Source organism: Dendropsophus ebraccatus, chromosome 5 (assembly GCF_027789765.1).
Source record: "Dendropsophus ebraccatus isolate aDenEbr1 chromosome 5, aDenEbr1.pat, whole genome shotgun sequence".
In the NCBI taxonomy this organism is placed as follows: Eukaryota; Metazoa; Chordata; class Amphibia; order Anura; family Hylidae; genus Dendropsophus; species Dendropsophus ebraccatus.
The window spans coordinates 159,647,254-159,657,750 of record NC_091458.1 but is presented as its reverse complement, the minus strand read 5'-3'; positions in this window follow the sequence as shown (position 1 = coordinate 159,657,750).

The following is a 10,497-nucleotide window of genomic DNA, read 5'->3' as shown; positions in this document are numbered from 1 at the left end:
GCTATTTGGGGATCTCCATGTTGCAAAACCAAAGGTGTCCTGTAGCCCCAGCCTGAAAAACAGATTCTTAACATTTCTTGTAATTTGTTTAAGTTCTACAAAAGTAATAAATGGAAAGGGTGTACTCTGTCAGAGGTTAAAGGAGAAGTTCTGAGAAACTGAAAAACAGGCAGGGGGTGCGGGGAATATAAGCTCACCCGTCACTCATATACTCTATAGGTAGTCCCTCAAGGCTGTCACAAGCAAAGAAGGACTGATAACAGATTGACAATGGCATTTATTACTGACAAAGCTAATTCTTTTAATTTTAGCCCCCCATTCATTACATTTATAGCAAATGCACCACCGCCCCCAGTGTAACCGCCCCCTCTATTGATTCTAATGGAGCCGGGTCACAGAGGGGGTTTTGTCACACTGGGGGCCGGGGGTCACGTGATGGTGTCTCTGCGGTGTTTTGGTTAATCTCCTTTTGCATGCACTTACTAGTCATTGCTCCCACTAGCCAGAATTCTACTCCACACTGATGAGGGGAAATACCCCGAAACAGCTGTCTGTGGATGGATACCTTGCTTGGGTGGTTTCCTTGACTGGAGACATTCCTTGGCTTGGTTGTTCCCTACTAGAGGAAGGTCTGGCTATCTCATTGATGTCAAGACACGTGATGGTGTCTCTGCAGTGTTTTTTGCAGACTAGACTGGCCCTGTGTGCGGGAACCAGGCCGCCGTTCAAAAAATAGACTGCAGCACTGGCACAATGCAGTCACTTTAATATTTGTGTCAGGAACTGTCCAGAGCAGGAGAGGTTTTCTATGGGGATTTGCTGCTGCTCTGGACAGTTCCTGACATGGACAGAGGTGGCAGCAGAGAGCACTGTGTCAGACTGGAGAGAATACACCACTTCCTGCATGACATACAGCAGCTGATAAGTACTGGAAGACTGAACATTTTTTAATAGAATAAATTACAAATCTGTATAACTTCCTAACAACAGTTGATTTGAAAGAAACAAAATGGAGCCTGAGTTCCCATTCAAGCATATTGAAACAGAAACAGTGAAATGGAGAGAAAAACATGATTTGAACATACTTACTGCATAAACCTTAAAGGGGTATTCCAGGCAAAGTTTACTGATGAGAAGAGTTAAGCGGCAACGTTATCTGAACCTAAACGCTCGGCGCTGGACTCCCCTGCAGAAGTTAGACACCATGCTGTTTGGTTGAGATAACGTCTCCAAACTTGAACATTTTGACAGATCCGCTCAACACTAGTGACGAGCTACACACAGGAGAGCACATCCGTAACCTGACACCAACCGCCGATCAGCTGTTCAGAGCTGATTAATTTAAAGGGAACCTATCAGCCCGTTTGGGCTGATATGGTTCCCATGAGCATTGTATAAAGCACCTGGAGTGGCCCCTGCACGTACCGGCCCCGGCCGCAGCAGGTGCTTTATAACGGAGAAAATGACTTTTATTCCCCGGCTCGTGACTAGATACGAGCGAAGAAGTAGTCATGGTGGGCGGCTCCCCGCTCGTATCTAGTCACTGCGCTCTGCCTGTCAGCGCACTCACAGGGGATGATTGACAGGCAGAGAGGTCCGTTACTGGCCTCTCTGCCTGTCAATCATCCTGCCGAGCGAGCTGACAGGCAGAGCGCAGTGACTAGATACGAGCGGGGAGCCGCCCACCATGACTACTTCCCCGCTCGTATCTAGTCACGAGCCGGGGAATAAAAGTCATTTTCTCCGTTATAAAGCACCTGCTGCGGCCGGGGCCGGTACGTGCAGGGGCCGCTCCAGGTGCTTTATACAATGCTCAAGGGAAACATATCAGCCCAAACAGGTTGATTGGTTCCCTTTAACGTGAGCTGGGCCGCAGTTACACACCCCACCGCTACACAATGAGCAGAAACAGCAATGAACAGATAGCTCATCAGCATAACCCTCTAATACCCCTTTAATCGTATATTGTGATTATTTGTTTCCTTGTATATTTTCAGTAGGACACATGTGGGAAGACACAGAAATTCTGAATTTGAAGAGAAACATAAACCCCGATCACAGATCCGTCACCATAACTGACTGATCTCTGGGGAGTTTGCTTTGAGCATAATCAATTATTACCGACAAGGGAAGTAAATCCCCGCGCCCTCTATATATTACACTGTACATGTGTTTGGATTTCACATAGAAAGCTTTGTAAACAGATCTCCACTGATAGCCTGAATGGTTTGTGTAACCCATGCACTTTTATTGACTTCGGAGGGGGCGATCGGGCGGCCGGGGCTGCGGGGGGGCGATCGGGCATCCGGGGCTGCGGGCGGCTGGCTGGAGCATATACTTCACCTGGTCCCCGCTCCGGCTTGCTGAAGACATCGGGAACCGCGGGAGCCGGGATCAGGTGAAGTATCAGCTCCGGTGGCCGGGGGGTTAATGGGGAGGGCTGCAGACAAACTCGCAGCAGGGATGTACATCCCTGCTGCGTGTTTGTCTGCCATTAAAAGCATAGGGCCGGGATCTGCAGCGAGTCTCGCTGCAAAAACGCAGCATGGAGACTCGCTGCAGACCCGCCAAGTGGGTTTGTAACCTTAAGGGCCTATTACTTGGACAATTATCGACCATATTCGGCCAATAATCGTCCCGTCTAATAGAAGGCCACGATCAGCCGACAAGAACGATCTCGGCTGATCATTGCAGTCGTTTGTCTTTCAACATGTTAAAAGACAAACGAATGTGATAGCAGCGATCTGCTGCCGTCGGTCCATGGAATAGGAGCAGCAGCAGCAGATTGCTGCTATCTTCTATGGGCTGCCCGGACGATCTAGTGATTACCTGGGCAGCCCCCCCTCGATGTCTGGGGGTTATGCTAGACTTTTACTCCCTATATCCAAGCTCTTGCATCTACATCTCAAAAACACCTCCAGAATCCTCCCATTTCTCACCACTGACACCGTTCAGACTCTCTCGTCATGATTAGGGATGGTCCGAAACTGCCGAGGTTCGGGTTCGCATGAACCCGAATGCTCGGCATCAGATTCCCGCTGTCCGCCCGCTCCGTGGAGCGGGTGGATACAGCGGGAGGACAGCCTGGAAAACTGGGATGCAGCCTATGGCTATATCCCAGTTTTCCATGCGGTCCTCCCGCTGTATCCACCCTCTCCACGGAGCGGGCAGACAGCGGGAATCATTACCGAGAGTTCGGGTTCGTACGAACCCGAACCGAACTCGGTTCGGACCATCCCTAGTCCTGATCCATTCCCGTCCTGACTATTGTAACTCCCTAAGCTCTTCCTTTCTCCAAGCTCTCCACTCTCCAGTCAATCCTGAACGCAGCAGCCAGAATCATCTTCCTCTCCAGCTGTTACACTGAAGTCTTCCCACTGTGCCAGTAACTGCACTGGTTACCCATTAAGTTCAGAATTCAGTTTAAACTCCTCACCCTCACCCATAAATCTCTCCACAACTCTGCCCTCCATACATCTCCTCCCTCATCTCCACAACTCTGCCCCCCATACATCTCCTCCCTCATCTCCACAACTCTGCCCCCCATACATCTCCTCCCTCATCTCCACAACTCTGCCCTCCATACATCTCCTCCCTCATCTCCACAACTCTGCCCTCCATACATCTCCTCCCTCATCTCCACAACTCTGCCCCCCATACATCTCCTCCCTCATCTCCACAACTCTGCCCCCCATACATCTCCTCCCTCATCTCCACAACTCTGCCCCCCATACATCTCCTCCCTCATCTCCACAACTCTGCCCTCCATACATCTCCTCCCTCATCTCCACAACTCTGCCCTCCATACATCTCCTCATCTCCACAACTCTGCCCTCCATACATCTCCTCCCTCATCTCCACAACTCTGCCCTCCATACATCTCCTCCCTCATCTCCACAACTCTGCCCTCCATACATCTCCTCCCTCATCTCCACCTATCATCCTTCCCGTGCTCTGCGCTCTGCGTTAGTGATCTTACACTAACATCTTTCATAATCAGAACCTATCACCTCCAAGACTTCTCTTGTGCTGCACCAGTTCTCTAGAACGCCCTACCAGAAGAGCTCAGACCTCATTCCCAATACTCAAGTGCAACCTGAGGACTCATCTCTTCAGGCTCGCTTATAACCTTTCCTCATCTTGTTCCCCCTTCTGTTGTCAGCTCACTTTTTACTATATCTTTGACGGTTCTATGCACTTTATACGTTTTACCTGTAACAAGACATTGGCGTGAAACATCCAGCTCCTTCTATGTACAATGGCCGGACCAGGGGCAAATAAAGCACTTGTGCCTCGTGTTACCCCCAGTTTGTAGTCTGTACGCTCTTGCGAGCAGGTCTCGTATTTATGATGTGTTTTTATTTATTCTAATTTAATTTTAGCATATGTAATTGTAAGAAGGAAAAGGGGGGGGGGATAATTCATGTAGCGACTCCTTAATCCCAGATTATGGGAATCTTTGGGTGAAAACTCAAAACAGGCAGATTAAAGAAAAAGTCTAAAAATCTAAATAATATTTACCTGTCAAATACTGGTGGATAAATAGGCGCGTATAGTGTTCTAGTGACATAAGGTTTTACAATGTGTACATTAGAGACTCAGAGCGCCGACCTGTACAAGGGCAATGTATGTGCACGGTGAGTTGCCATAATAAGAGCGGCCTCTGTAAACACATTGAGGTCCCCATTTACACACCATTTCCTTGTCCATAGCCGACTCTATGATGTCATCACTATTATAGGTTTGCACAGCCATTGCTTTTAATGGCCTGTTTGTGTATGGTGACCTCTGTCCTTGATCGGTCTACCAATCACACATCTCTAGGGCGACTATAGGACTAAGCAGATTTATAGACAGAGGACAGGTTTATAGCATCAGTAAATCCGTGCTAGTTAGTAGCTGGTGGACAGTAACTAGAGGCCAATTCACACGGTGCAATTATCAGGCAAGCGAGGATCCCTAGGACTGTCCATGGAGGAGGAGTACTCAGCCCAGGAATCAGCAAACCTTTGTCGGTCAGCGGATCTTGTGTGCGGCCTATACATTGCTACATGTACACAGGTGATATATGATACTGACGCAGCGGAAAACTTTTATAACTTTACTTCTATTCAGACTATTAAAATGTATATGTGTAGCACTAAAAGATACTGTACCTCATCGGCCGCCATCTTTATTCCTGGAGTGTGTTTGGTCATATCTCACCAAAACTGCATCCATATATACTCGGGATGTCAGTCTCATACGGCTCCCTTATGCAAAGTTTATAATTCACTAAGGCTGGGTTCACATACATTTTTGCAGTTTTTTCAATCTGTTTTTTGCAAAAGACAGATGAAAAACGGATGGAAAAAATGGATGCAACTGTGTGCATCCATTTTTCAATTGACTTCCATTAAAAAAAAACAAAAAAAAACGGATCCTGTTTTTTGACAGACAGAAAAACGTGGTCAACCACGTTTTTGTGTCCGTCAAAAAAATTGATCCGTTTTGAGACTTTTTTTTTTTTTAATGGAAGTCAGTGGAAAAAGGGATGCACACAGTTGCATCCATTTTTCCTCCCGTTTTTCATCTGTTTTTTTGCCAAAAAAATGTAGTGTGAACCCAGCCTAATTGTCCCGGCAAATGTAACGGTCTTATTGTAACTTTTGCTCGGGATCCTGTTGTGCAGCAAACACTAACTGTCCCAGAAATCTTCATCCACCAGCGGTAAACAACAATAATGTGTGCAAAATTGTACTTACCTTACAGGAGAAGAGCCCCACAGCGCCGCTCCCAGGTCCAGCCGATACCCACTGGCCTCCTGCAGCTCTTCCTGCTGCAATGTTAAAAACCCGGATAATCAATTACCGCCCCAGTCACTGACTGCCTGACCGGGTTGTCACTGCCAAGTCTTAGATGTGACAGTGTCAGCGGTTAGCGGGGACCTGGAGACGGTACAGGAGGACACCGGGGAGCTGCAGCACAATATCTACCTTCCTACCCTATACCTGTCACACCATCACATTTATCAGTGCAGAGAGCCTGAAGACGCACGCCGCTCTGACAGACATAAAACAGTCATTTCTTTAGGGTTTTTCATCCCTTCTTGTTGTGAAATTGTTTTTATTTATTCCCCGGAATGTGTTACTGATGGTGGACGGCAAAAAGCTAAAAAAGCATCAGCAGCGATCTGTATTCTGTAATCTATATATACACCACAAATCTATATATACACCACAATGTAGCCTACAGCGTGTCCTCAAAACGTGCTGGAAAGTCTTTAGGCCTCAGAACGGAGTATACAGTATATAGATTACAGAGTGCTGTAACCCACATATACCAAACTACATAAACAGGAAAGAAAAAAGGTTTCCTGGCTAAAACTGGCCAAGAACTAAAGGACTTAATAAATGAGACGTCAGACGACACTATATAAGTTGTCTGCGTATTCAATGTTTTAGGTTTCTCATTTTATGTCTCAGAATTTAGTTTTCTCCTTTGTTCTCTGTGAGCATAGCGCCTCCCTGGTCAGATGGAGGACAATGGAGGGTGTTTTTGGTCTCCACCAGGGTGGTGTGCGTTGGTAAACCCTTTTGGGCTATGTTCCCACGCTGTTGAAATTGAGGAAATGGTCGTCATTTCATGGCAAATAACGGCCATTGTGTTAAAATAACGGTAATTATTTACCATTAAATGGCGGCCATCCACTCAGTTTCATCAGTGAGAGAACAGATCCTTTCTGTGTTTTCAGTCCACTCCTGGTTTTGGTTGCCAATAAACTAAACAAAATACTGAGCAAAAATACTGTGTGTGAACATGGTCAAAAAGGGGAACTTTCAGCAGCTAAGATAAACTGAATCTGCTGGTACCTCCCTAGTGGGCCCTGAAGATGAGGGTCTGTCTGTTACCTTCATCCTCCGTGCTGTTTATTCTGAAATCCTCTGCCCGGTATGCAGCTAGAACTGCCCCCCCCCCCATTGATAATCATTAGGGTAGCTTCACACGTACCACATTGAAGCAAAATTTCTGCTGCAAATCCGCAGCAGGATTTAATGCTGTGATAATTCATTTAGTCAAATCTGCTACGGATCCGGTGCAGAAAATCTGCTGCGATACGGTATGTGTGAAGCTACCCTAAGGGGGTCGTTCTGTGCCCACCAGGGAGCTATCAGCAGGTTAGATTCGTCTCCCCCCTATAAGAACAGTCCATGACTATTATAGCACTGACAATCCCTATTATATTGGCCATCCTTCCTATAGGTGCGTGCCTATAGAAGAATATGGCGTATGTCTAGTTAGAGCTGCAGCATCGCTATAACCGTCCCACGCTTCTCCTGACCTGAACTTCTGCCTTTCTCTCAATTAATTAGTAACAAAAAAAACAACCATCAGCCCCGGATTACATGTCAGGTGACCGTGTACAGACGTCCGGGTAACAATACGGCTGTCCTCTGAGGACCTCATGTGGTACATAGGGGACATTACAGTATATGTCAGTAATGGACTGGTAGAATATGTCAGTACTGGACTGGTATGATATGTCAGTAATGGACTGGTGTGATATGTCAGTACTGGACTGGTGTGATATGTCAGTACTGGACTGGTATGATATGTCAGTACTGGACTGGTGTGATATGTCAGTATTGGACTGGTGTGATATGTCAGTACTGGACTGGTATGATATGTCAGTACTGGACTGGTGTGATATGTCAGTACTGGACTGGTGTGATATGTCAGTACTGGACTGGTGTGATATGTCAGTACTGGACTGGTGTGATATGTCAGTATTGGACTGGTATGATATGTCAGTACTGGACTGGTATGATATGTCAGTACTGGACTGGTGTGATATGTCAGTACTGGACTGGTGTGATATGTCAGTACTGGACTGGTGTGATATGTCAGTACTGGACTGGTGTGATATGTCAGTATTGGACTGGTGTGATATGTCAGTATTGGACTGGTGTGATATGTCAGTACTGGTCTGGTGTGATATGTCAGTACTGGTCTGGTGTGATATGTCAGTACTGGTCTGGTGTGATATGTCAGTACTGGACTGGTATGATATGTCAGTATTGGACTGGTATGATGTCAGTACTGGACTGGTATGATATGTCAGTAATGGACTGGTGTGATATGTCAGTACTGGTCTGGTGTGATATGTCAGTACTGGACTGGTATGATATGTCAGTACTGGTCTGGTGTGATATGTCAGTACTGGTCTGGTGTGATATGTCAGTACTGGACTGGTATCTGTCACATAATGGCCCAGATGTATAATTCAGTCTAGGACAAATAGATATTAGTCTCCTGGTGATCCACCTGTTCTCCGTCCTCACACGGGTAAGAAATCAGAGTGTCCTCCCCGCTGTCATCGTCTCATCCATGCGGCTACAACAGCTGGACACGTTTCAGATGGGATGGCGGCGGGCACTCCGACCATATGCTGCTGACATACTGCAGGCTTCTATGTAATGTGTATGTGTGTACATTGTATTCTTACAGGTCACATGATCATGTTCTCTATGGTTGTTGGGCAGAACGTTGGGGGATTGTGTTCGGTCGCTGTATATATAAAACATATATATGATTATTATCTAGACACTCCGACTTTCACATTTCCATGACCTCACAGAGAGACAACATTGTAGCTGACTGCTAGTTAAAGGGATCTTCCACTCAGACATCATTTTTAGTATGTTGCTGCCCATGGTGAGACTAACAATTCCTTCCATACTTGTCATTGTCTATTCAGTCTCCTTCCCCCAGTTCTTAGCTGCTGCTTTCTGCTCAAGACACAAAAATCTATGAGCATGCTTTTCTCTCTGTCTACCCCCTCCCTTCTGAGACGGCCGATGTAAACAAGTCCCTGGCTGGCTGTATCTGCAACATTGTAATGGCAATAGGATTAATCACACTGACCTCAGATTAACCCTTTCAGCATTACAAAGAAGCTACAATGTTGCAGATAAAGCCTGCCAGGGATTTTTTTTACATCAGTTGTCTGAAAAGGGAGAGGGAAGGAGAGGGAGACGGAGAAAAACGTTCACACACAGATTTCTGGGTCTTCAGCAGAAAGCAGCAGCTCAGAACTGCGGGAAGGAGACTTAATAAATAAAAACAAGGATGGGGTATGGCTTTGAGTCGTGGTATGCTATAGAGTGTGACTTTGAGATGTGGTATGGTATGGGGGAGTGGCTTTGAGATGTGGTATAGTATGGGGGCGTGGCTTTGAGATGTGGTTCTTATAAGGGAGTGGCTTTCAGATGTGGTATGCTATGGGGCGTGGTTTTGAGGTGTGGTATGCTATGGGGTGTGGCTTTGAGGTGTGGTATGGTATAAGGGAGTGGCTTTGAGGTGTGGTATGCTATTGGGGGCGTGGCTTTAGGTGTGGTAAGCTATGGGGTGTGGCTTTAGGTGTGGTATGCTATGGGGCGTGGCTTTAGGTGTGGTATGCTATGGGGCGTGGCTTTAGGTGTGGTAAGCTATGGGGCGTGGTTTTGAGGTGTGGTATGCTATGGGGTGTGGTTTTGAGGTGTGGTATGCTATGGGGTGTGGCTTTGAGGTGTGGTACGGTATAAGGGAGTGGCTTTGAGGTGTGGTATGCTATTGGGGGCGTGGCTTTAGGTGTGGTAAGCTATGGGGCGTGGCTTTAGGTGTGGTATGCTATGGGGCGTGGCTTTAGGTGTGGTAAGCTATGGGGCGTGGCTTTAGGTGTGGTATGCTATGGGGCGTGGCTTTAGGTGTGGTAAGCTATGGGGCGTGGCTTTAGGTGTGGTATGCTATGGGGCGTGGCTTTAGGTGTGGTAAGCTATGGGGCGTGGCTTTAGGTGTGGTATGCTATGGGGTGTGGCTTTAGGTGTGGTAAGCTATGGGGTGTGGCTTTGAGGCATTTTAAGCTATGGGGGCGTGGCTTTGAGGTGTGGTATGGTATAAGGGAGTGGCTTTGAGATGTGGTATGCTATGGGGGCGTGGCTTTAGGTGTGGTAAGCTATGGGGTCTGGCTTTGAGGCATTTTAAGCTATGGGGGCGTGGCTTTGAGGTGTGGTATGGTATAAGGGAGTGGCTTTGAGATGTGGTATGCTATGGGGGCGTGGCTTTAGGTGTGGTAAGCTATGGGGTGTGGCTTTGAGGCTTGGTATGCTATGGGGGCGTGGCTTTAGGTGTGGTAAGCTATGGGGCGTGGCTTTAGGTGTGGTAAGCTATGGGGTGTGGCTTTGAGGCATTTTAAGCTATGGGGGCGTGGCTTTGAGGTGTGGTACGCTATGGGGGCATGGCACATTTTGTTGAACGTCCCTCTTGGCTCTCAGCACAAGTTGGGTAATATGAGAACATCCTGGAAGTGACCAAAGGAAGAAATTAATTCAGGAAAAACATCAAGAAAAGTTAATTTCTCAATATATTGTCCCCTAATATGGCGGCCATTGTATACAGGGTTTCCTGCCCATCCTCTAGGGGCCTGGTACTGGTTATACACTGATGCCGCCTCCTCTAATATATGTATCTGTATGTCCT